The 26,787-nt window shown below is 42.9% G+C and overlaps 1 protein-coding gene across 2 annotated transcripts in view; it reads left to right on the forward strand.

Annotated features, from left to right (window-relative positions):
* Positions 1-26,787, forward strand: part of TRIM37 (tripartite motif containing 37) — a 2,575,817-nt gene that overhangs the window by 1,259,363 nt on the left and 1,289,667 nt on the right. The window lies entirely within an intron of this gene.

Here is a 26,787-nt window from a genome sequence, read left to right on the forward strand (position 1 = left end):
AGTTGAATTCTTCAGATAATCTGTCATGTGTACACACTATATATATATATATATATATATATATATATATATATATATATATATACACACACACACACACACACACACACACACACACATATATATATATATACACACACACACACACATACATACACATGTACATACATGTGTGTGTGTGTGTGTGTGTGTGTGTATATATATATATATATATATATATATATATGTGTGTGTATATATCTGGGAGCCCTTCATTTGTTCTAACTTTCTAATGTTCGAAACTCATATGGCTGACACCATATGAGCGAATGTTTGAAAGGCTGACAAATGATAGCGGAGATCCTGCTACAGTGTGGGACTGGGAGATTCCCCTTTCCTGCACTGTAGTGCGATCTCTGAGTGAGAATATTTAAGTAGCAAGGGGTGTGGGGGACGCAGGGGGGCTTGCCACTCTGCATAACATAGTTTTACTGTGTTTAAAGGTAGGTAAATGGTGCTATTTCAGGATGTCGGTCTTTTGGAATGCCGATCATATGGTGTCGGCCATATGAAAGTCGGCATTCTGAAACGTCGACATTATGAAGTAGACCCATATATATATAGATAAATATATATATATATATATATATATGTATGTATGTATTTGCACACTTTATTTCTGTGATGTATTTGTCTGTGATAGCCAAACCTAACCTCAGTTGTAAACTTCTGCCCTTTAACATTCCATGTTCTTTCCCTGTCCAAGTAGAGAGACACTTAGTAGGAACGATATTGAATGGTACCCAGTTGTGCAGTACCATACTTCTCCCAGAGGGGAAATTGCATGAGTGCAGAATTCTGTCCTATAGGCTGGCAGATTTTTGTAGTAGATCATGGGATGTAACCCTTCCCAGGTTGTGAACAGATAAGAGAACCTTCTTCCAGTAACTGGATTTTTTGGCTTCTTCTTCACTAACTATGGGAGAATAACATGTGATGAAGTAAATTTATATGTCCATCATGCTAATTATTGATGCATTAGCCTTAACTATATCTGGGTTATACCCCAACAAGGATATGACAACTGTCCAGCTTCCAAAAACAGCCAGCTCGAGCTGAGTTGACTAAAAAGGCAGGTTTTGGGGCCAACCTCTTCAGAGCATTTCCGCTGACAGAGAGTACCCTTCTCTGTGGCTTTCGAGTATCAACGGTCAGCTTGTGTTGTTCTTTGCTAGGCAAATAAGTTCTCTTTGGGGGAAAAAAAGAAAACTTGCCTTTCTAAAATGTGTTTTAGAACAACTTACCATTCAGGAAAGATGAGTTTGTGTTTTTACAGACAATCATGAGTCTGTATTGTATTTTTAAATGCGAGTGCTCGATTTTCCTCTTAGTTTAAAAGCTGTTTAAAGTGTTTGAAAAACGTTTGTTTTTCTGTGGGAAATTGTGTTGGTTTTACTTTTGGGACTGGCAAAGTGTTTAAAGTGCTTTTTACTGTGTTTTTATCTGAAAAAGTGACTTGTAAAGACTAAAGATTTTTACCAGCATTTGCTGCTTTTTTTCCTTCAGGAAAGTGATGCCATTTTCAACCTGATCATGGAACAAACTCTTGGTCCCACAGTCGGTCCTTCCTCCAGCCACAAAAAGAAAAAAACTTAAGCAAACAGCTTTTCTCACTGCAGTAGGCTAGCAGTTTGCCTTAGTTGCAAGTGGGTGACTTTGCTGTGGCCATTAGTTCTACCTCAGACCACTCTTTTACCCAGGATACTTGTAGTGTCACAACTATAGGCACTATGGACCGAGGGTTAGCCACTTTCACTGTGGCTGTCAGGGTCCTTCAGTAGGCAAGGGAGAGACACTCTTGTTGATCCTGGGAGGGAGAACGGGGAAGGTTTCCCTGTTTGTTAGAATGTTGTGCCCATAACTGGGGAAGCTGCTCCTGCTAGTTTTTACACTGTTGGCCCCATTTTCCTGTCAAAAAGAAACTGAAAGCTAAACATATGTATATTCCTTGTCAAATTTCCTTAGACAGGAGTAGTTTATTGGGTTTGGCTCAGGACTTAATTCAGACTATTGATCCTTCTTATAAGGTAGTTTCTGGTAAAAGAAAGAGGGGTGTCTCGCTTCCTGAGGTGATTCAAGATTCTGAATCTGGCCGGAAGATGAAGGGTTGGATACAGGGGTTTCTCCTCAGATTTTTGCATTCTCAGAACCTCTTAAATGATGTTAAAATGAGAATTTGAATTCTACTTTGAATAGAGATTTTGTGGCCTCTCTCCTACAAAGGGGATGAAAAAGTATAATGAAAATAATAAGCTGATACAGAGAATCTCAAAGATTTTTCAGCACTCCTTTTCCAAATTTTCTAAGGGATTCTCTATAACCCCTCATCAAATTTTGGCAAAAAAAAAAGTCTGAACAAAATGCATGTAAACAGATGTTTTAAAGACAAGGCTAGGGGATTCCAAAAAGAATCCTGGAACCTCCTAAAATGAAGGACAGTCCAACAACTCAGAATGATTATTTAAGGAACCTTGTCCCCCTCTCCCACCCTGATAGACCCATTTTCCTTCAAGAAAGTCTGAATCTCCCCCTTTCTGTTTGGCAACAAATAACTTCAGACAGATGCGTTCCGAAGATCATTCATCAAGGTGACAAATGGCACTGGGAGGAAATTCCTCCTTTCTACGGGTAATCCCTCATCCACCAGATCAGACTCTCTTATTTCCACCTGTTTTTCATCATATGGTAGGTCATGGAGTAATAGAACCAGTTCCTCCTTCCCAGGTTGAGAACGTTTTTTATTCAAGGATGCCTTTAGTGCCAAAGAAAGAAAATGCTTGGAGACCAATTCTGGATCTTTCTTTCCTAAAAATGTGAGTGTGCCCAAGTACCTCTTCTTTCTTGTTCATGTTTTCTGAGAACAGTAGATTTAAAAGATGGTTATCATCAAATCCCTATTCATCCAGTTTCAGGTGTTTAAGGTTTTGTTTGGATCCACATTATCAGTTCTTTGCCTTTCTCTTGGGAGTAGCCACTGCACCAAGAGTGTTCAGAAAGTGTCTAGCTCCAGTTATCACTTATTATAAGCTGCAAGGGTATCCACATTTTCCATATTTAGAGTACTTGCTTATCTTTGCAGAATTTCTTTTCAAAGTATCAGAAATTTATCTCTAGGGTTGGAGATCTCTTATGCAAGCTGAGATTCCAAGAGAACATTCAAAAGTCTTTCTTGACTCTCTCACAGGATTGCGTTTCTGAGATGTCAACTAGACACCATGGTTCAAAGAGCTTTTCTTCCACAGGAAAAAAGAATTGATCTATATCTAGAGATATTTCTAGGGTTTTCCACTTGGACTTCAGTGAACTGTGTGAAAATATCTCAGGATTTTGATCTTGTGGCTTCTGTGATTCTTATGATATTCCTGGCAAGACTCCACAAGAGAAAGAGGCAGTGGTATCTGAAGTGTCTTTGGTCTCATCACCAACACCTTTTGCCTTTTCAAATCCCAGTGCTGGGGTCTGTCAAAAGAGAGATCACTTGGTGAAGACAACAGATATCCCTAAATCTAGGTCTTCCCTTCTCCCTCTGTTCCAAAGCAGTCACTCCCAACTTACACTTCAAACTTTGCTTGGGGAGCGGTTTCAGGAAGGATAAAAGTGCAAGGGGTGTGTGTGTGTATGTATGTATGTATGTGTGTGTGTGTGTGTGTGTGTGTGTGTGTGTGTGTGTGATATAAAAATAAATATAAAATAGATGCTTGCTCTGATCAAGGCACTCAACTCTCTGAATTATCTTTGGACCCCAGGATATCTTGAAGATGTTCTTCATGTTTCAGTGTTGCAGTCATTACATTTGGGTAATCTGCTGGCAGGTTGCCCTCAGTCAGCCTGATTAACAAAGTCTTGGGTCCTGCATCGGATGCTGTCCCTTCTTCCATGATGTCAGGTCGTCAGGGGTATAAAACATGCAGCCGACATCATTACATCAGTCTTTCTTGCCGTGCGGTGCCTGAAGCAGAAGCAGTTCGCAAGTGCCAGTCAGCCGACTCCTGAAATTTTCGTTTTCGAGTTTCAGCTCCGAAGTCTTCAACTTAAAGCTAAGTACCCCGTTGGGGAAACTTTTCTTGCTCTTTACCGATGTCAGTAAAAGTTAATAATTGCATTACTTGTGGAAAGCAAATACCTCATAAAGATTTTCATTCTTACTGTATTCTTTGCCTAGGCCCTGACCACGATGTACTTTACTATCGGTTTTGTGCTTTATTTAATCAGCGCACTATCTGTCGTCGTTATATTTTTGTCTCTCATTATTTCGGTTCTCGGTTTAATTATCCAGAAATGTCGTCGATTAGCCATTCGACTACCGGGATTCCAAAAAATGCAAAGATAAAGACAGAGACAGGCTGTTGAGATCCAAAACTGCCGATGACGCTTCTCCTAAGCCAGTCGCCAGTTTGCCGGTACTCAGTGAGGCGCTGTCTCAGCCCCTGATACCTGCTATTTCTGATTCGCAGGCCTCTACTGAGACCCATTCGGAGTCTGGTATGCCGGGAGATGCTTCACCTATGGAACCCGCGGATGTCTCTACTTTGGATGGGTCCGGAGTCGCTGTACAGGCACCGGCCTCTGAGGGTGTATTCAGGCCTACAGACTTGCATATTAAATCAACACCGCCTTCATTACTAAGGCCTAAATCTCGATCCATGTCTAAAAAACTGACGCACAGGCCATGTGTTCAGGCCCCTATGCCTAAAAAACAAATGATAAAAATGGCTGAAGATCTAATTTCAATAATCAGGTATAGTCAACCCCCCCGAGGCCTAGGGCTGAATTTGATTTTGAATCTTCTGGTCAGGATTTTGTTTCTTCTGACTCTTCTAAAGACCTTGATTTGTCCATACCTACTTATGAGGTTTCTGATGCAGAGGACTCCATTCCCCTCTGCTTCCCCTCCTGAGGACTTTTCTTTTGGAGAAACCTTACATGCTTTGAGGGAGCATTTCCACTGGGAAAGCCAGGAATTTTCTGATTCAAAAAAGAGGCTTAGGGATTTCCTGCTTCTACCTCAGCATAGGCCTTTGGCTGTACCTCCTGTACTAGACATTGTTGATGATGTTTTCTCGGAATCCAGTTTGGCCCCTGATTCCCTGCCTCCGGCTCCTAGTAAACCTGACAGAGATACTACAGGGTTCCTGAGTCCCACAATTTCCTTTTCAAAAATCCTGTTGCAGATCCAGAAACCATTTCTCAGGGGCCCAAGGGCATTACGGCTTCTACTGCTAAAAACCCTACCCCTTCTGATAGAGATTCCAGGGCGCTGGATAGATGGGGTAAAAAGGTTTACACTTCTGTGACCTTGGCAATCAGAGCGTTAAACTGCCAATTTCATATGTTAAAATATCAACAGCATATTATTGAACTGTTTAAACAGAAAATTATGTTGATTCCTGACTGTGTGAAAAATAAAGATTTACAGGATTTAATGCATTCTGCTGAACAAGTTGGAAGACATACTTTGCAATGTGGTTTTGATTCTTTAGAGGCCTCCTGCAGGGCTGCTGTTACTGGGTCTGTGCTTAGAAGGCATGCTTGGCTTAAGGAGCAATCTTTGCCTGATCATGTTAAAGCTGAATTGTTGGATGTTCTTTTAAATCAGGACTGCCTATTTGGCAATAAGGCTAAAGAAGTTCTAAAAAAGATAAAGATAAAGCTAAATCTATGCAAACCGTTAAAGATTTCCTACAAGTGCAACCTCCAAGATTTAGTAGGCATTGGCCTACTAAGAAATGGTCTTTTCCAGCCCCTAAGAGATCCTCTCAAGCCAAACCCAGACACAGCAAAAATCCCAGGTTTCAGTCCCAGGGTACTCTCAGAGCTAAGCAGTGGGGGGCCTCCACTTCCAAATCTGGAAATAACAAGACACCCCCCTAGTGTAGACAGTTTCAATGACTTCCTTTTAAAATTACCAAGCACTTATCTTTCAACCACCCCTTTGAGGGGAAAGATTGCTCTTCATGCAAAGAACTAGGAACTCATAACCTAGCACACATGGGTTTTAAATATAGTGTCCCATGGATACAGATTTCATTTCCACACATTGCCAACACCAAACGGGTGGCCAGACCTGCCCCCAAATCAGTGGCAAAGGCTCAAAAGCAAGTTCTTTCTCTCTTAAGCGTGGGGGCCATTCAACTGGTGCCACAAGAGGAAAAGGGACAAGGTTTCTATTCAAGGCTTTTCCTGGTACCCAGAAAAGACAAATCATGGCGTCCAATCCTGGACCTGTCTACGCTAAAGACCTTTCTGGAAATTCCAAAATTCAAGACGCTGTCTCTTCACCAGTTATTTCATATGCTTGGCAAAGACGCCTGGTTGGCAACTCTAGATTTAAAAGAAGCATACCTGCACATCCCAATCGGGGAATCTTTCAGAAGATACCTACGCTTCAAAGCAGGCTGCTTGCATTATCAGCTCTCTGCACGGCCCTTTGGCTTGTCTACTGCGCCCAGGGTATTCACAAAGTGCCTGGCTCCAGTTATTGCATTTTGCAGGCAAAGAAATATTCAGATATATCCATACCTGGACGATTGTCTAATTCGGGCAGAAAACCAGGGCATACTTTTAAATCATCTGGTGTTTGTAAAAAGGGTTCTAACTTGTCTAGGGTACACCATAATCGAAAAGAAATCACAACTGGTACCCTGTCAACAGATTACATTCCTGGGTGCAATCTTGAATACAACTGCCCAGATGGCTTTCCTCACACTAGAGAAGCAAACTCATTTGGTAACTTACTTCAAACAAGTGGCCACAAAAACCTTGCTATCTGCAAGACAAATAATGCAAGCCTTGGGGTTCATGGCCCCCTGCATTCTTCTAATTCCATATGTAAGACTGCATATGAGGAAACTACAGTGGTATCTAAAAAGTCTTTGGAGTCAACATTGTCACAGCCTGGAAACAATGATTCCTATCCTACCTTGCCTACACCTGGAGTTCCTATAGTGGGCAGAAGCCTGCCACCAAAACAAGGGATTACCATTCACACTACCCCCTGCCGCCCAAACCCTAACTACAGATGCATCAGACTATGTATGGGGGGGGGGGCTCACCTGGCAGGGTAGTGCATTCAGGGCTAATGGAACCCAAATCAAATGCACCTACATATCCATCAAAAAGAAATGTTAGCTGTACAGAATGCTCTGACAGCCTTCAAGGACTACATTCTTCCAGGACAACTAATGGTAAAGACAGACAACACCACGGTTATGTGGTACATAAACAAGCAGATGGGGTACACAATCCTACCCCCTCTACAGACTAGCCATGGCATTGTGGAACACAGCCCTGAGCTACCAAGTGCATCTACAAGCTCAATTCCTGCCAGTAAAATTGAATACACAGGCAGACGGACTAAGCAGAAACCTCATGGACCCACACGAGTGGAAACTGGAACCACGGATTTTTAACATGTTGACAAACAAATGGGGGAGCCCAGACATAGATCTATTTGTCTCCCCCAGAACTACCAGTTGGACAAGTTTTGCACAAGGACTCCCCACAAAGAAGCCTGGAAAGTTGATGCTCTGTCCTTCAGCTGGAAAAATCTATCAGTCTACATTTTCCCCCTCTGCCTCTGCTCTCCAAAGTTCTACTAAAAGTCAAACAGGACAAATCAAGGATGATTTTGATTGCTCCAGACTGGCCGAGCCAACACTGGTACCCCCTCCTGTGCAGTGTGTTGCAAATATCTCCATGGCACCTGCCTCAGACCCCTTCCCTGCTGTCTCAGCAGAATAACCAAATTCTGCACCTTCAGGTTCCAGCATTAAACCATGCAGCCTGGATAATCACTTAAATTCACCCTTATCATCCCTCAGCAAACCTGTGATGTATGTCATCTTGGAGGCGAGGAGACCTAGTACTAGAAAATCTTATGCTGGCAAATGGAAAAGATTCTGTGCCTGGAACCAATCTTTAGGGATGAGCACAGCAGCACCCAATTTATCTCAGGTTTTGCAATACTTAACTGAGATGCTTCACAAGGGCCTGTATTTTTCCTCTATTCAAATCCGCGCCTCAGCTATTTCAGCTCACTATAACATGGAACCTCCCCTCTTCTCTCATCCTCTGCTCAAGCAGTATCTCAGAAGGGCAAAAAACTTGAGACCACCCAGCAGAGCTCCAACCCCTGTCTTGGACCTTAACTTTGTTTTGCATAAACTCACTCTACCTCCTTTCGTGCCAGCTGCTACTGCAGACTTAAAATTTCTTTCTTGGAAAACAGCCTTCCTTTTAGCAATCACTATAGCTAGAAGGATATCTGAATTACAGGCCCTTATGGCAGTGGAGCCTTTCATCATCTTTCATGCAGACAGGGTATCTCTGAGGTCCAAATCCATCCTTCATGCCCAAGGTGGTTTCCAGTGTGGCTCTTAATCAGTCCATTCATTTGCCAACCTTCTTTCCCAATCCACAGAACAAAGGGGAATGGATTCTGCATTCCTTGGATGTGCACAGACAACTAAGATTCTACTTGGATAGGACTAAATCTCGAAGAAAATCTGAACAATTGCTGGTAGCATTTACTGGAGGGGCAGAGGGGGAGGCTATTTCAAAACAAACCATTTCTAAATGGATAAGCCATTGCATTCATTTCTGCTATAAGCATCATGGAAAACCCATCCCCCCAGGGGATCACATCTCATTCCACCAGGGCTGCATCTACTTCTGCAACCTTTCTCAGAGGTGTCCCTACCAGGGATATCCTAGAAGCTGCTACCAGGAGTTCTGTGCATACTTTCACCAAGCATTGTCATTTACCAATTTTCTCTAAATCCAGAGCTGGCTTTGCCACTGCTGTCTTGCAGGGCCTTATAGCTGGCCCTAATGCTGTATAAACTCCTCCTCCCAACCATAGCTTTGGGAATCTACCCAAATGTAATGACTGCAACAGTGAAACACGAAGAACATAGTACAGTTGTGTACACTTATAAATTTAGATGTTCGAGTGTATTCACTGTTGCAGTCCTGGTTACCCTCCCTCCAACCCCCTAGATTTTCTGACTATACCTCTACTTTCCTTTACTATGCTTAAAAGCCTTTTTGGTGTATTTGCTTTGGTTGGAGGTATACTTGTATGTTTTTGTGTTTATTTGCTCCCCATTAGGGGGGCACCTGACATCTGGGACAAGAAAAACTGATGTAATGACGTTGGCTGCATGTTTTATACCCCTGGCGACCTGATGTCATGGAAGAATGGACAGCATCCAACGCAGGACCCAAGACTTTGTTAATCAGGCCAACTGAGGGCAACCTGCAAGCAGATTACCCAAATATAATGACTGCAACAGTGAATACACTCGAACATGTACATTTATGGTAAGTGTACACAACTGTACTTTCTTACAGACAATACCACAGTAATGTGGTGCATCAACAACCAAGGTGGGACTTGGTCATAACCCTTTGCAGGTTAACCATGTTAACGTGGGATATAACGTCACAGCATAATATCGCTCTACAAGCATCCTACATTCTGCCAGAGGAAAACTGTGTGTGACAGACAAGCTGAACAGCACAAGGGCAGACCCTCACCAATGGAAACAAGATCAGGGGGTCCTCCGAGATTTGATCCATCTCTGGGGAGTTCCTCATGTAGACTTCTTTGCCTCCTCTCTGAATGTTCAGCGAACAAGATTTTGCTCCAGGACACCGTGCAAGAAAGCCTGGAAGACAGATGCCTTTTCTTTTTCTTTGAACAGGAATTTTCCTGTATGCTTTTCCACTCTTTCCCATAATATCCAGAAGGAAATCCCTGAAGGTCATTGTGGTGACTCCCTTCTGGTCCAGGCAGCTGTGCTTCTTGGATATGGCCAGCGACATTTATTACATGTTTCCTCGAGATCTTATCCATGCTCAGAAGATCAGGGGTGTTTGATACTGCCTAACACCAATCAACTTCAGTTGACTGCCTGGATGATAGGGTCTTTATTCCTTTTAGGTACATCTTCACTGAAGATGTGCATCAGGTAGTAATGGAGGGATGAAAAACTGCTACTAAAAATTATATATTAAGAAATGGAAAAGATTTTCTAGTTGGTGCCAACAACATAACCTGCAGCCATTCAGGGCCAGTTGTTCTCTAGATGTTCTTCGTGTTTCACTGTTGCAGTCATTGCATTTGGGTAATCCTGCTGGCAGGTTGCCCTCATTCGGCCTGAATTCCAAAGTCCTGGGTCCTGCGTCAGCTGCTGTCACCCCTTCCCTGACTTCAGGCTGTCAGGGGTATAAAAGAAGCAGCCGATGCCATTTTCTTTAGTCTTTCTTGCCGCGCGGTGCCCGAAGTAGAAGCAGTTCTCAAGTGCCGGTTGTCCGATTTTCGTGTTCAAGTTTCAAATCCAAAGTCTTCAATAAAGCTAAGTACCCCATTGGGGAAACTTTTTTCTTGCTCCAGACCGATGTCAGAAAAAGTAAATAACTGTATTTCTTGTGGAAAGCAAATGCCTCATTAGGATTTTCATTCTTACTGTATTCCTTGCCTAGGCCCTGATCACAAGGTTTCTTGTTGTCGGTTTTGTGCTAGATTTAACCAGCGCACTATTAAGCGTCGGTATGATTTTTCTTTAAACTATTTTTGGCGCTGGTTTAATTATCCTGAAATGTCGTTGGATAGCCATCCGACTACCGGAGTTCACAAAAAACGCAAAGAAAAGGAGAGAGATAGACAACCGAGGCCCAAAACCGACGACGCAGCTTCTCCTAAGCCAGTCAGGTGCCTTCGCAGCCCCTGAGACTGGCTACTTCAGAGTCGCAGGCTCCTACCGACTCCCAGGTGGAGTTGGCCATGCCTCTGGAAACTCATGGTATTGGAACCTTGGATACTATTCCTTCAGATCGGTCCGGAGTCGCTGAGCAGGCACCGGCTTCTGAGGGTGTATTCAGACCTAAACATCTTTACATTAAACCGACTTCAGCTTCAAAGGCAAAGACTAAAGCACCTTCTAAAGCAAAGAAGCAAACTCAAGAGCCACGTGGTCAGGTCTTTATGCCCAAAAAACAGATGCTCAAAATGGCCGAAGACTTGATTACCTTGATCAGGGGTTCCCATCCCCCTCCTGATAAGAGGCCTAGGCAAGAGACTGATTATGAATCTTCAGATTAGGTTTCCATTTCTTCTGATTCCTCTTCTGATCAGGAATATTCTCTTCCCCCCCTATGAGGATTCTGATGCTGAAGAATCTATACCTTCAGCTTCTCCTCCAGAGGACTATTCTTTTGGGGAAACCTTGCATACCATGAGGGAGCATTTCCACTGGGAGAGCCAAGATTTTTCAGAATCTAGAAAGAGGCTCCAGGATTTCCTTTTACTACCTCAACACAGGCCACTAGCCATTTCACCTGTGTTAGATATTGTAGATGTGTTTTCGGAGTCCAGTCTTACCCCTGACTCCTTACCTCCAGCTCATGTTAAGCCCGACAGATATTACAGGGTTCCTGACTCATAAATTCCTTTTTAAAAACCCTGCTGCAGACCCAGAAACTATTTCACAGGGTCCCAAAGGAGTTAAGGCTTCCGCTGCAAAAAACCCTACCCCCTCTGACAGAGTTTCTAGGGCACTGGATAGATGGGGAAAAAAGGTTTACACATCTGCTACCTTGTCTATAAGGGCCTTAAACTGTCAGTTTCATATGCTCAAATATCAGCAACATGTCATGGCATTGCTTAAACAGAAAATGTTAAACTCTGAATGTGCAGAAAACAAGGAAATGCAGGATTTATTGCATGCAGCTGAACAAGTTGGAAAGCATACTTTGCAATATGGTTTTGATTCTTTGGAGGCCTCCTGCAGGGCCTCAGTTAAGGGTTCTGTAATCAGGAGGCATGCTTGGTTAAAGGAACAAAATCTGCCTGATCATGTCAAAGTTAAATTATTAGATGCACCTTTACAGCATGATACTTTGTTTGGTGTTAAGGCAGAAGAAGTGTTAAAGAAAAGGAGGACAAAGCTAAATCTATGCAAACTGTCCAAGATTTTTTACAAGTACAGCCACCTAGGTTTAGTAGACACTGATTAACAAAGAATTGGTCCTTCCCTGTGTCAGACAGACCTCAAAGGGGCAGATCCAGACGCCCTAGAGGCAGATCCCAGGTGCAAGGTTCATACAGGTCAAAAAAATGGGGTGCTTCTACCTCCAAAGTTGGAGAAGACATATCACAACCATACAGGAAACAGTCCCAATGACTTCCCGCTGCCTGCACCAAGCACTTATCTCCTGGCAGCACCTTTAGGGGGAAAATTAGCACTTTTTTCTCAAAATTGGCACATTATAACCCAGGACAAGTGGGCTCTAAATATCGTGTCACAAGGCTACAAGTTCCATTTCCATACCCTGCCAAAGGCAAACGGCTGGCCAGATCTGCCAAAAAATCAATGAGCAGAGGCACAAAAACAAGTCTCATCCCTCATGGACATGGGGGCCATTCAAAAAGTACCAGAGCAAGAGCAGGGACAATGATTTTACTCGACTGTTATTGGTACCCAGAAAGGACAAGGCCTGGAGGCCAATACTGGACCTATCTGTTCTGAACACATTCCTGGATATACCAAAATTCAAGATGTTGACTTTGCAGCAGCTTCTGCCCATGTTGGGCAAGAACGCTTGGCTTGTGACTTTAGACCTAAAAGAGGCGTACCTGCATGTCCCAATCAGACAAATATGCAGAAGATACCTCAATGCATTACCAGTTCTCTGCACTGCCCTTTGGTTTATCTACTGCACCCAGGGTCTTTACAAAGTGCCTGGCACCAGTAACTGCATTCTGCAGACAAAGAGGAATACAAATATATCCTTACTTGGACGACTGTCTAATTCAAGCAGAGAACAAGGACATTCTTCTACAGCATCTGGCGTTTGTGAAAAGACTTCTAACATGCCTAGGGTACACAGTCATCGAAAAGAAATCAAAACTAGTACCCTCTCAAGAGATAATATTCCTGGGTACAAGCTTAAATACAACTGCCCAGATGGCTTATCTCACACCAGACAAACAAAGGCAACTGACTACCTATTTCAAAATGTTGGCAACAAAGGCCTAGTTATCTGCAAGAAAAATTCTGCAGGCTTTGGGCTTCATGGCATCCTGCATCCTACTAATTCCATATGCAAGACTGCATATGAGGAAACTTCAATGGTATCTAAAAAGTGTTTGGACTCAACATTGCCACAGCCTGGAAACTATGATTACTCTCATTCCTTGCCTGCAACAGGAGTTTTGATGGTGGGCAAAGGCTTGTCACCAAAACAAGGGACAGCCATTCTCAGTACCCCCGGCCAGGCAGACACTAACAATGGATGCATCAGATTATGCCTGGGGGGCCCACATGGCAGAAAGATGCATTCAGGGCACATGGGCCTCAAACCAAATGCATCTACGTATCAGTCAAAAGGAGATGCTAGCTGTTCAAAATGCCCTGACGGCCTTCAAGGACCTACTTCATCCAGGACAACTACTGATAAAGACAGACAACACCATGGTCATGTGGTATATAAACAAGCAGGGGGGCACACATTCTTACCCCCCTTTGCAGACTAGCCATGACTTTGTGGGACACAGGATTGACCAACCAAGTACATCTGCAGGCACAATTCCTGCCAGGAAGAAAAATACTCTGGCAGACGAACTAAGAAGAAACCTCATGGATCCCTACCAGTTGCAGCTGGATCCACAAGTCTTCAGCATGATAACAAGGAAATGGGGATGCCCAGACATAGATCTATTTGCCTCCCCTCACAACTACCAACTAAAAAGATTCGGCACAAAGATTTATCACAGACAAGCATGGAAAGTGGACGCCCTATCTTTCAGCTGGAAAAAACTATCAGTATATGCCTTTCCCCCACTGTCTCTCCTCCCCAAAGTACTCTTAAAGGTCAGACAGGAGAAGCCAAAGATGATACTGATTGCCCCAGACTGGCCCCGCCAGTACTGGTATCCAATACTAAGGAACTTGTCTCAATGCCCAGCTTGGACTTTACCTCAAATACCTCATCTACTGTCCCAGCAAAATAATCCGATCCTGCACAGCCAACTCAGGACTTTAAACCTGGCAGCATGGTGGATAATGTAGTAATACAAAACACACCTGTCAGTAAAGCTGTGATGGATGTCATTTTGGAAGCCAGAAGGCCTAGTACTAGAAAATCTTATGCTGGAAAATGGAAGAGATTCTGTGCTTGGAACCATGCACAAGGAAATGATACAGCTGTGCCAAATATTCCTCAGATTTTGCAATACTTAACTGAGATGCTGGGCAAAGGCCTATCTTTTTCATCTATTAAAATTCATGCCTCTGCCATTTCGGCTCATTACAATACAGAGCCACCAATCTTTTCTCATCCCTTATTAAAGCAGTACCTCAGAGGAGCCAGAAATTTAAGGCCTCCAAGGAGATCACCAATGCCTGCATGGGACCTCAGCTATGTCTTGGAAAAACTCACCCTGCCTCCTTTCGAGCCAGCTGCTACTGCTGATATTAAGTTTTTATCATGGAAAACAGCTGTGCTCCTAGCAATAACTTCTGCAGGATGAGTTTCAGAGCTACAGGCACTCATGGCTGTGGAACCTTTTATCATTGTTTATCCAGACAGGGTCTCTCTGAGGACAAACCCAACATTTATGCCTAAGGTGGTGTCCAGTGTGGCTCTTAACCAAACTATTCACCTGCCAACGTTTTATCCAAATCCATAGAACAAGGGGGAGAGAAGTTTGCATTATGTGGGCGTACAGACAACTTAGATTCTACTTGGACAGAACCAAAGTTTTCAGAAAGACAGAGCAATTACTAGTGATATATGCTGCAGGATCATAAGGAAAGGCTATCTCAAAGCAGACTATTTCAAAGTGGATAGGCCACTGCATTCATTTCTGCTATGTACACTATGGCAAGCCAGTGCGTAAGGGCATTAGGCCACATTCAACCAGAGCTGCAGCCACTTCAGCAGCCTTTCTCAGGGGAGTACCTACCAAGGACATTTTAGAGGCTGCTACTTGGAGTTCAGTGCATACCTTTACAAAGCACTATTGTCTGCCACTCTACTCTAAATCCAGGGCAGGCTTTGCCACTACAGTTCTGCAGGGCCTCATAGCTGCTCCAAATACTGTTTAGCTCCAGCCTCCCAACCATAGCTTTGGGACTACCCAAATGTAATGACTGTAACAGTGAAACACGAAGAACATAGTACAGTTGTGTACACTTACCATAAATGTAGATGTTTGAGTGTATTCACTGTTGCAGTCCAGGTTACCCACCCGCCATCCCCTTTTCTTCTGATGGAACCTATCTTTCCTTCTCTGATTTATACAACCTATGTGGTGTATTTGCTTGTAGATGAAGGTAAAGTTTATATTGGTGCATGTAATTATATATATACATACACATATATAAATGTTGGCTACCCTTTTAGGGGGCACCTGACATCTGGGGCAAGAAAAACTAAAGAAAATGGTGTTGGCTGCTTCTTTTATACCCCTGACGGCCTGACGTCAGGGAAGGGGTGACAGCAGCCGACGCAGGACCCAGGACTTTGGAATTCAGGCCAACTGAGGGCAACCTGCCAGCAGGATTACCCAAATGTAATGACTGCAACAGTGAATACATTCGAACATCTACATTTATGGTAAGTGTACCCAACTGTACTTTTGCAATATTTGTGTGAGTTCCTATCCTGTGGCCTTTCTTACTCCTTTGTCAAGGTTAAGTTTTAGCCATTTCAGCTTGTCTGCCCTTGGATCCTTGTCTTTCAACGCAGTCTTATGTCAAAATGTTTTTGAAAGGGGTTTTGCTTAAGAGGCCTCCAAAATAACCTTTGGCTCCTCCTTCAGATCTTAATTTTTTTGTTAGAGAAGCTAACAATTCCTCCATATGAACCATCAAATCTGTCTAACTTTAGATTCTTAATATGGAAAAACAGTTTGACTGATTGCTCTGACCTCTTCAAGATGAGTATCTGAATTGAGGCTGTTATGGTGACTCAGCCCCACCACATTTTCCACAAGGACAGAGTTTCTTTGAGAGCTAATCCTTCTTTTATGCCAAATATGGTGTCCAGTTTATTGTAAGTCAACCTATCCAACTCCCCGTTTTCATTTCTGAACCCAAAAATGAGGTTGAAAGGATGTTCCATACATTGGATGTCCATAGACAGCTCAGACACTGTCTTGACGAAAAAAAAAAACTTTCACATCTTTAAATCAATTGCTCATTTGTTCTGAAAGTAAAAAGAGGTGACAACCTGGGTTACAACAGACTATTTCAAGATGGTTGTCTAAGGCTGTTACCTTTTGTTATACTCACTGCAGCAAAACTGTTCCAGGAAGGGTCAAGGCCTTACTCTAATAGGGCCTTGGCTTCATCGGTGGCTTTTTGAAAAGGTTTGGATTCTAGAAGTATTCTAGAAGCAGCAACTTGGCCCTCTATACATACTTTTACAAAGCACTGTAAGCTTGATTCCTTTTCCAGGTCTAGATCATGCTTTGCTAGAATGATTCTCCATGGTCTTCTGAACTCTTCTCCTTCCACCTCCCAAATTTGCTAAGCTAAGGTAATCTAGCCATATAGCTAAGACTACTGCAGCAGTGATCAATATCATGAACATTGTGTAAGCAAACTTACCATAACAGTAAATATTTAAGTGATCATTGCTTAAGTAGCAGCTCCCTCCATCGCTCCCCCTTGTGTTTAGGTATGTTGTTTATGCCAGGGTGTAATTATTTAATTTTTGTTCTTCCTTGCATTGACCTTTTAGGGCTCAGCCTCCCTCTTACTGTTGGCAAGAAAACAATTAAGGGCTCTGACCCAAACTTGTTTTTTAGTCAGCTCAGCTCAAGCTGCCTGACAGTTTGGGTGCATGAAAGGTGCACTGAGACTTTGAAAGTTCTCTGGCTGTTATATCCTTGGGAGGGTATAACCCATTTATAGCTAAGGCTACTGCAGCAGTGATCATTTGAACATCTACTTTTATAAGTTTACGTACACAGTTGTACTTTCCACAGGGTGTACTTAGTGTGTTTAATGTCATCTCTGTGAACTGGAACTTGTAAATACTTTAACTATTGGCAGTGCTCTTTTTCCACTTGTTTCTGTCCAAATATTTGCACTATGTATGTTTAGGTTTACACTGAATGAACTGAAGTTTAATATTTCTTAGTTAATATTTTCTTCTTCTGTATTAAGTTCTTTGTAATAGCATTATATACCTGTAACCATATTATGTTGGTGTGGTGCTTTTCTCCCTGGTCCTCTGCACAAAGTAGGATATTATCCTAGTCTCACTGATTTGGAAAACATATGTCAAATAAATAAATATTTGTGACAGTTATTATCCTCCGCCCTTTCTTACTCCTGTATCAGGGTTGAATTGTTAGCCATTTCAACATGTCTGTCCATATAACCCACCTCCTTCAATGCATTCCCATGTCAAAATGTTTTTTGAAAGAGGTTTTTCATACCCATCCACCTGGAAAATGGATGGCTCCTCTTTGAGATCTTAATTTAGTTTTGGCAAAATTAATACATACTTCATTTGAACCATCTCATATGGCTGATTTGAGGTGCTTAACTATACCACGGTGGTAGCGTTGTTACCTTACAGCAAGAGGTTCTCCCGTTCGATTCTCGGCTTGGCTTGGGAGTGCCTTCTGTGTGGAGTCCGCATGTCCTCGCTGCGGTTGGGTAGCGTTCGAAAAACATGCGTGCGTAAATGGGCGTGCCTTCGTTGAAGGTTGGGCGTCGAGCTGGCACCTCAGCGTTTCGTAAAAATCTACTGCCAATCATTAGCGGACCGGAGTTCCGCTGTAGCGACCCCTTACCGGGAAAAGCCAAAAGACAAACAACAACAACATGAAAAACTGTGTTAGTTATTGCTGTAACTTCTATAAGAAGAGTCTCTGAGTTGCAAGCTCTTATGGTGGGATCAGCCTTATCTCATTTTCCACAAAGGTAGAATTTCTTTGAGAACAAATACTTTCGTTATGCCTAAAGGGATATCCAAGTTTAGTTTGAGCCAAACTATCCATTTGCCTCTCTTCTTTCCAGAACCCAAGAATGATGGAGAAACAATTGTTCACATTATGAATCCCCACAGAAAAACTCTGATACTGTCTTGACAGAACTAAAAGCTTCATAAATTGTGATCATTTATTCATTTCTTATGAGGGCAAGAAAAATAGACAACCAGTGTCAAAGCAGATAATTTCCAAATGGTTGTCCATTGTTATATGTTTTTGTTATTCCCACAATTAGTCAGTTCCAGGCAAGGTCAAGGCACATTCTACTAGGGCTTTGGCTTTTTCATTGACAGGGGTGGACACACAATATTCTAGAGGCAGCAGCATGGTTCTTTATACATAGTTTTACAAAGCACTGCAAACTAGACTTCCTTTCCAGAGCTAGAACAGGCGTTGCTAGGACCATTCTCCAGGGGCTGTTGGACCCACAGCCGCCTTCTCCCAAACTTTATAAGCTATGATACTCTACCCATATAGCTAAAGCCACTGCTGCAGTGTTCTAATGAACACAGTAAAATTATGCCGTCAAGCATCTACTGTTGTGGTAAGTTTAAGCAGATCACTGTTACAGTAGCCGCTCACTCCCCATTATTTTTCTGCATTTTTTTTTGCCAGGATGAAGGCATTTATTTTTATTTCCCTAACATTATTGCATTTCAGATCTCTAGGCTCCCTCTTTTTGTCTGCAAGAAAGCACTGTCAGCTGTATGGGCACATGGCTGGTGTCTTTAAGCTTCAAGAAGCTGGCTGGCTGTTGTATCCTAGACTGTATACAACTCCTGTAGCTAAGGCTACTTCAGCAGTGATCTAGTGGTGTCCATTTTCATGTGATTCAACCTGACTCTGACCCGACTATGATCCAGCCTCAGCAACTTCGAACCTTTGTTTCCTGGCTGTGACTCCTCTCCTACCCATAATTCCCTCACCACTGTCACATTATCTCCTATCTCATTTGCCACTTCAACCAGCAGTTGCAAATGCTCTGAACTTTTTTTTGGAGGTAACATCATCTTTTTTTTCTAGTACCATTAGAAACTGATTAATCATCTATATTGTAGCTATTTCTTCTCCTCCCCAAAGTAAAAACATTCTTCAAATTATTCTAATAACTTTCCTATTGTAGTTATTAGTTATAACTCTGTAAGGTATTTGAAGTTATTTATAGGTAATTTCATTTTTTTGTGCTTAAAGTTAAGAGTAGGTTCTGTTGCTTACTTGAGATTTGTTGTGTGCCCGGACTTTCTTAAAATGTTAGACAAAAGTGGAAAATGTGGCCACAAAATCCCTCCACAAGACCCCCACTCCCTCTGCATATATTGTTTGGGAGTGGCACACCTAGTTACAGAATGCGAAGCCTGTGCTTCATTTGACCATAAAGCTCTTCAGAGCCAAAGAGGTAAACTAATTTTAAAGGGATTCCTTCCATCTATTTAAGGATCTTTAGTAGTTTCTCCCACATCTTTGATTCTTTAAGGATTGGAAAAACTTCAGAATACTGAAGTGGACTGGAAATAACTGGAAGAAACTGGAATGAATGCCTTTTATCTTTTAATTACCAAGAACTGTGCTGAGCAAGTGCCAGTCTCTTCGTTATGTGCCAGATCTTGTACCTTTCAAAATGAAAGTCTGCATACACTGTAGTTTGGTTAAGAAAGTTTTATTGTGTACAGTGGAGGTAGATGCCAACAGTATCCAAATCAAATCTTACTGTTTCCAGTAGTAGTGCTGATAAACTGAAATATACTGAATAATGTCCTTAGCTTCTACACTCATTATACTGTTCGTAAATTCTATACTCAATGTCAAATCTTACTGTCTCCAATATCAGTGCTGATAAACCGAAATAGACTGAATTATGTCTGTAGCTTCTGCACTCATTATAGTGTCCACAACTTCTCTACTCAGAATGTCAAGTCTTAGACCTAAGCAAAGAGAATACAATATGTATCTTAAGACTCCAAGGGAGAAAGAGAAGGAAAGAGAAAAAGGTAAGGAAGCTCCAAAGTTGAAAGAGCCCAGTAAAGACGAGACTCACAAGAAAGGCATTGAAAAAGCCAGAAAATAGTCCCTGGATCCCACAGCCTCAGTGGGTCTTTCGCCGAAAATGCTGAAGCCTTCTGATCTGAAGCCTCGGATATGCTCTCCTTCCAGGAATTTTGCTCCAGATCCAATCAGTCCAATGTTCCATTCCCCCACTTTGCAGCAGTGATCCAGGGTTTTATTAATGGATTCATCTAGGTCTGTCCATTCTGCTGTTTTCACTATCAACCCTTCCCTCTTCGACTTTGTTGCAAGTCCATCATTCAGAACTGAACCCCTTGGATCCAAAAATTTCAGGAGCACCTATGTCATTGCTGATAGTGCTGTGACTGCAACCCTGTCTCTCTCGAATCTGTGCCTCTCAGATCGAGACAGTAGTTGGAGATGAAGCTTTGAAGCCGATATCTGAAGAGAGCATTCAACTCTGAAGTTGTTGGAGCTGTGCCTTCTTCTCTGAGTGTCGGCACTCGATAGCTTGGCTCCGATGACTTTCTCACAGCTGGAAAGGGTTGGGGCTTTGAGGTCTCTCTCTGTACTAGCTTTTAGAGATACTTCCTTGGCCTTTGAGGCCTTCCATCAGATCGTCTCATGTTCAAGAGATGATGTGCCACAGTCCTTTTCAGATTTGATCCAACCTTAAATATATCTTTCTCAGAAATGTGTTCTTTCTCAGACAGGGACAGTCCAGCTCCGAGAGTCTTCAGGAAGTGCTCACTTTGAGCTCTGTCTGATTCAGACCCATCAACAGATATTCTCCAATGTCAAGTACATAGGAAGCAGATGTGCAAATGGAAGCAGTTGGGTTTATCGCCAGAATTTGTCACAGAAGACGTAAATTTAGAGGAAAGGGAAGGTTCCCCAAGAACCCTCCCCTTCTGAGAAATTCTAGAATTGGTCAAACAGAAAGGAGGTTGCTGCACAGCTACACCTTCCCTGAAAGAATCTTTGCTCCTGGAGGATTTTAGAACATGCTGTTCTACTTCCTCGGGTGTCCTTCCCCCCAATACACTTATTGATGTATTGGCTGAGTGAGCCTGGAAGGAGCCTGATACAGCAGAGTCCATACCAAGGAAATCTGACAGGATTCTGGCAGCTCCAAAAGCTAGACTTCACTGGAGTAAGGGTCCCACCCATTGATGTCATGGTTGTAGTTGCAGCCACAAAGAAGTAACTCCCAGAGGAAAGTTAGTCTGTCCATTCCCTTAATTGAGAGTCCAGGGCCTTTGCCTGATTTGTAAAACAGACATATGTTTCAACAACCTTTGTCCTGAGTATGCTGAAGTACATGGCACACATTCTGCATTTCCAAAGAGAATTGACCAAAGAGATTAACAATTGTCTTTTAGGGAATTTGCCAGCAGATATCCAGAAGACAGTAACATCCCACCTATCTACCTTATCTTCTGTTTTAAATGTCTTCACGCATCTGCTTTCAAATGGTGCTGATGGGACAGTTGGAGCAGCAGGTAACAGTATAGCCTTACATCACCATGCCTGGATGCAGTTTTGCGATTTTACAGAGGACTTAGCATCCTTCATCAATGCTCCTCTTGATGGTACTACATTGTTTGGCCCAAATGTTAATGACACACTAATGAGAAGTGAACAAAATGGCGAGACTCTTTGTACTGTTGGATTCCATTTCTCCACTCCACAGAGAACCTTCTCCAGGATTTGATAAGGAGGGAATAAAATGTGGTTCCAAAAATTGCAGGGTCCTACCCAGGATGCTTCTTTGAACAGACCTCTTTGTGGCAGAGGAGGAGGTAATTTCAGTGGACGTCACCCAAGAAGCGAAGCAGGCAGCAAAATCAAAGATTTCATGGACCCTTCTGAGAAATCCTTCCACTGCTCCTGAAGAATGTCCCTACTGCCTCATTCTGGAGGCAATCCGTGGAAAGCCTATCCCTACATCCTCAAACCTGGTGAGCCATTACTTCATGTTTTTGGGTGTTAAGGATAATAACCAGATGATACTTGATCCCATTTCTAACAGTGTCTCAGACAAAATCAAGGATTCCCTTAGTGCCACTCAATCATTTGGAATCCATAACAGCAGAAGTAGACAAGCTGTTGAAAAAAGTCATGTAGCAGCTCCTATCATATCAGTTAGGATGCGGCGTCTACTCCAGGTTATTTTTATTTCCAAAAAGACAGAGGACTTAAAGCCAGTATTGGAAATAAGTCATTTAAACCAATATGTGAAACAGACAAAATTCTAGATGGTCACAGTTCAGTCTATTTTGCGTCTACTGAAAGGATGGCTGTATGTGCTCCATTGATCTCCAGGATGCCTATTATGACAAAGATGCACAGACATTCTAGGAAATTTTAGGAGATTTCTCCATTTCTGCCTGGGAGCCATTCATTTTCAATTCAGACCGCTACCCTTTGGATTCAAACCCCCCCCCCCCACACACACACACACGTGGTGTTAACTAACTGCATGGCCGCAGTAACATCTACCTTTTCCTGTACTTAGGTGATTGGATCCTCACCGCTCTGACCAAGGACCTGCTAAATGGCCTTCCATATACCTGTTGCAGTATTTTTTACCTGAGGGATCTCCTACCAAGGATAACCCAATGTCTGGCCAGTATACAAAAGCCTTTAGTATTTGTAGGCATTGTATGTCACATGTATGCTCCCCATACAAGGTGTGGGACATAAAGGTGACATATAGATGCACACACACAACTTCTTTGCCACCAGTTCGAATGCCATTGTTGAAGGCTGGTCTAAACACCCTTCTGCGGTGCTGGTTACCAAACCATGTTCCCAGATAAGTGGCCTCTTGGGGTTTCTTCCCTTTTTTTCTATTTTTTTTTTTTTTGTGGTTATTATGATGTCATCCAGAAAGGGAGAATGTAAGTGTGCAAGGCTGATTCCCCATAAAGACCATCAATGACATATTATCTGACATATGATATGACACATATTGTCTGCAATTATACAGAGCTGAGTATATTTTTTTGGTTATAGAGTTTAATTCTTGCTTAGATCTGCGTTGAAACTGTTGTCTCACTGTTCTGAGAGACTGATCGGCAAATATACAGAGCTGAGAATATTTTTTTGGTTTTAAAGTTTGCACTGTTAGTTTTTGCTTAGATCTCTGTTGAAACTGTTTTGTCCCATCCACCCTCTCTATTTTTGGTTTGTAGTTTAAATTTGGTGGTTTTTGTAGTTGCCTGCCCCACTGTAGATTTGATCTGGGACACGTGCTAGCTTGCACTGCCTGTGAATTGTTTTTTACTACTGTTTTTGCTACTTTTCTGTAACAAAAAAAAAAAAAAAAACAGTTTGCTGCCTTTCTTGTATCTTGTGTTCCAGATACAGATTTGCTGTATCCGGGACTGTATGTAAGCTTCTGAGTCCCCCAAGCCTTTCTGTGTTGGAGGGAAGCCGTCTAGCTTATCAGCGGGAGTGGTAAGCACTAGGTAACCTGTCTACCACATAAGTAGTGGTTCTGGCCCAGAATTTGCAGTTATTGGCTGTTTGGGCAGTCTCTTCCATCTCTCTCAACTTTCTGATTTGAAAGCCTGTATTTGCACTTGTTTCTGTCCTGTAACTCATCTAGTGCAGATACAGATTCTTAGTTTTAGCACTTAAATTTGCTTGTTTATGCTCAGCACTTGTTCAGAACTTGTAAGGACTAAATAAGCTGCTAATTACTATAGCACTCTATCTTCCTCATTACCTAGAGGAAAACAGTTTTTGTACTTACTTTTCTCACTTGCTTAGAGAAAAACAGCTCTTGTATTCACTTTCCTCACTTATCTAGAGGAAAAACCCTGCAACTCCCTTTTTGCGCGGTCTTGCGCACAGAGCAGCGTCAGGCAGCGCCGGTTAGCTGGGGTATACTATTCCCGGCCCCACAAAGTCTGCTCTGTAAATTTTCCATTAGAACTAGGCAAGCCTCAACTCAAGTGCTTCAGATCAGCTGCTCTTATTGCAGCACTTTCAAAACAGAAATCAGCACTTGTCCTAATCTCCTAGACAGCACTATTATTCTCCAAATTTCCTAGACAGCACTATTATAATGTAGCATAAGACCCTCGATCATCCGCAGGACTTAAGTTCAATTTACTCTTCAAAGCATGTCCAGAGGTCAGCTTCAGGTGTGCTGTCCAGTTCATCTGGTGGAATTGGGCATCCTGAGGCAATGTCACAACTGCCTCATGTATACAGACAACCCTCTCCTCTTACCTCTAGACACAAACACTTGCGAGAGATGCAAATACACAGCCAGACTGGAGGCTAAGCGCTCTCAACCCATGACTGTAACAGACAGTCAAGAGGATAAGGGACACACTTGCATCACACCACCTGTCACACATGAATCTACAAAACAAGCACTGGCAAAACATACGCATAAATACACAAAAACATATTCGGAGGCACTAGGTACCAATCTGAAAAAGAAACAATGCCCTCCAAAGCAAACAAGCAAGCAACCTGCACCCCCAAACACAAGCCAGAAAACACATTATTCACCTCAGCAGTGTGCCTCACAACAGCCCTCAAGGGAAAACACCATACCGAACATGCTAGTAATAGGAGACTCTGTAGTAAGGCACACGGATGTTCCACTCACCAGGCTGAACAAGGAGAAGGTTACTTTCAGCTGCCTGTCGGGTGCTCGGATCTGCTACGTAACACAGGCACTTAGGTCACTCCAGAACAAGTACAAGTATGACGCTGTCATTGTACATGTTGGTGTGAATGATCTAAAACGTACCTCCCTGGACTACATGAAAAGAGACATTGAGGAGCTCTCTGATCATGTAGCCCAAGCTGGTATGACCCTGACCTTGAGTAGCATACTACCTTCACCTAGAATGATACCACAATACAAAGACAAAATGATCAATTTCAACAATTGGCTAAGCTTCTGGTGTCATTCTGAGGGGATCCAGTGTCTGTCTGCCTGGGATGACATGATAGACATGCCTTGCTGTTTTGCCAGAGATGGGTTGCACCTGTCACCCCTAGGTTTTCGAATACTGGCCAAGGCTCTTGCCGTCCCCATAGTGCCTTTTTTAGGCAAGGCTCAAAGGACAAACCAACCACCATAACCAGCACAGGTAACCAAAAACTAAGGGTAATGCTACTCAACGCCAGAAGTCTCAACCTCAAAATGCACACACTCGAGGCTCTCCTCAGCATGGAGAAAATCGATGTTTGTGCAGTGACGGAAACCTAGTTCAAGGCTCGAGAGGACCCCAGCACTGCCAGTTTACAATTCATATCATACCTTCCGGCCTCAGTTACCAGATCGCAGTACAAAGGGCGGAGGTGTATCCATATTCATCAAGGCTACCCAGATCTCCAGGTTAGTAGCGCAGCATGATGCTCCAGAGATCATCCATGCGCAACTATCAGCAGGCAAAACCACATTTCAAGTCGTAGCCGGTTATAGATAGGCCACCATGTCCCAAGATGCTCACTCTGCATTCCTTGAGACATTGGAAAATATGAAGGTCCTACCCAACACCATAATCTTGGGTGATTTCAACTACCCTCGTATAGACTGGGCGAACTACCAATGTTCCAACTCCTATGCTCAGCGATTCATAGAATTTATAAATTCAAATGCCCTTGAATAACTAGTATGTTCCCCCACTAGAGGGAACAACATATTGGATTTAATCATCACAAATATGGGCGCCCATTGTACCACACCCATTATCACTCCCAACTTGGTCAGATCCGACCACAAACTGATAACCCTGGACATCCTCACCCCTCCACCTCCCCCAGTCAAAGAAACCATAGTCAAAAACCTTTCCAAAGCAAACTTCAAGCTACTTGCATCCGAAGTGGAAAGCTTCACTATTCCCTTGCAGAAGGATAAGGATGTCCAGGATGTGGAATCCTACACCAAGGCACTCTATATGCATCTTCAGGATTACATGGACCGTGCTATCCCAAATAAAACCAAGAATCCTTCCTCAAGCAAGAAGAAACCAGTCTGGTGGACCCCGGCCATAAGCAAACTTTACAATAAAAGGAGGAGACTTATACAAAAAAGGCCAAATCTCAAGTAGAAAAATCATCCCTGATCAGCATTAGTAAGAAATTGAGGGCCCTCATCAAGTCAACTAAAGCTAATTTTGAAAATATAGTTGCCAAGGATAACCATAAGGCCTTCTATGGCTACGTCAAAAACCTAAATGGCAACGCTCAGGTCTGTTCTGAGCTGGTACAAAATGGAACAAAATACACTGACCCTTCTGACATTGCCAACATCTTGGCTGTCAGTTTCAGTACAAATCCCCCCCCCCCACCACCTGCAGGGCCTATTACCATTCCAGGGGATTGTGTAAGTCCAATTATTACTGATACGTTGGTTAACAAGGCTCTATCTAAAGCTAAAAACACTGCCTCCATGGGACCAGATGGTGTCCCAGGCTGTGTCAGACGCGAGCTCCAAAAGGAATTAACCCCGCATCTTAATACCCTGTTCAGTCTCAGCCTTTCCACAGGATATGTGCCCATAGAATGGCGCACGGCAACGGTGGTCCCGCTACACAAGGGTGGGGTCACAACTGACCCTGGGAACTACCGACCAATAAGCCTGACCAGTCTGATCTGTAAGGCTATGGAGCGAATCATTATGGAACTCCTAAATGGAGAGATTGGGAACCTCCAGTCGCTGGACCCCACACAGTTCGGCTTCGTCAAGGGCAGATCATGCC

The sequence above is a fragment of the Protopterus annectens genome, chromosome 13.part0 (assembly GCF_019279795.1).
Source record: "Protopterus annectens isolate FY-2018-M chromosome 13.part0, PAN1.0, whole genome shotgun sequence".
Taxonomy (NCBI): Eukaryota; Metazoa; Chordata; order Ceratodontiformes; family Protopteridae; genus Protopterus; species Protopterus annectens.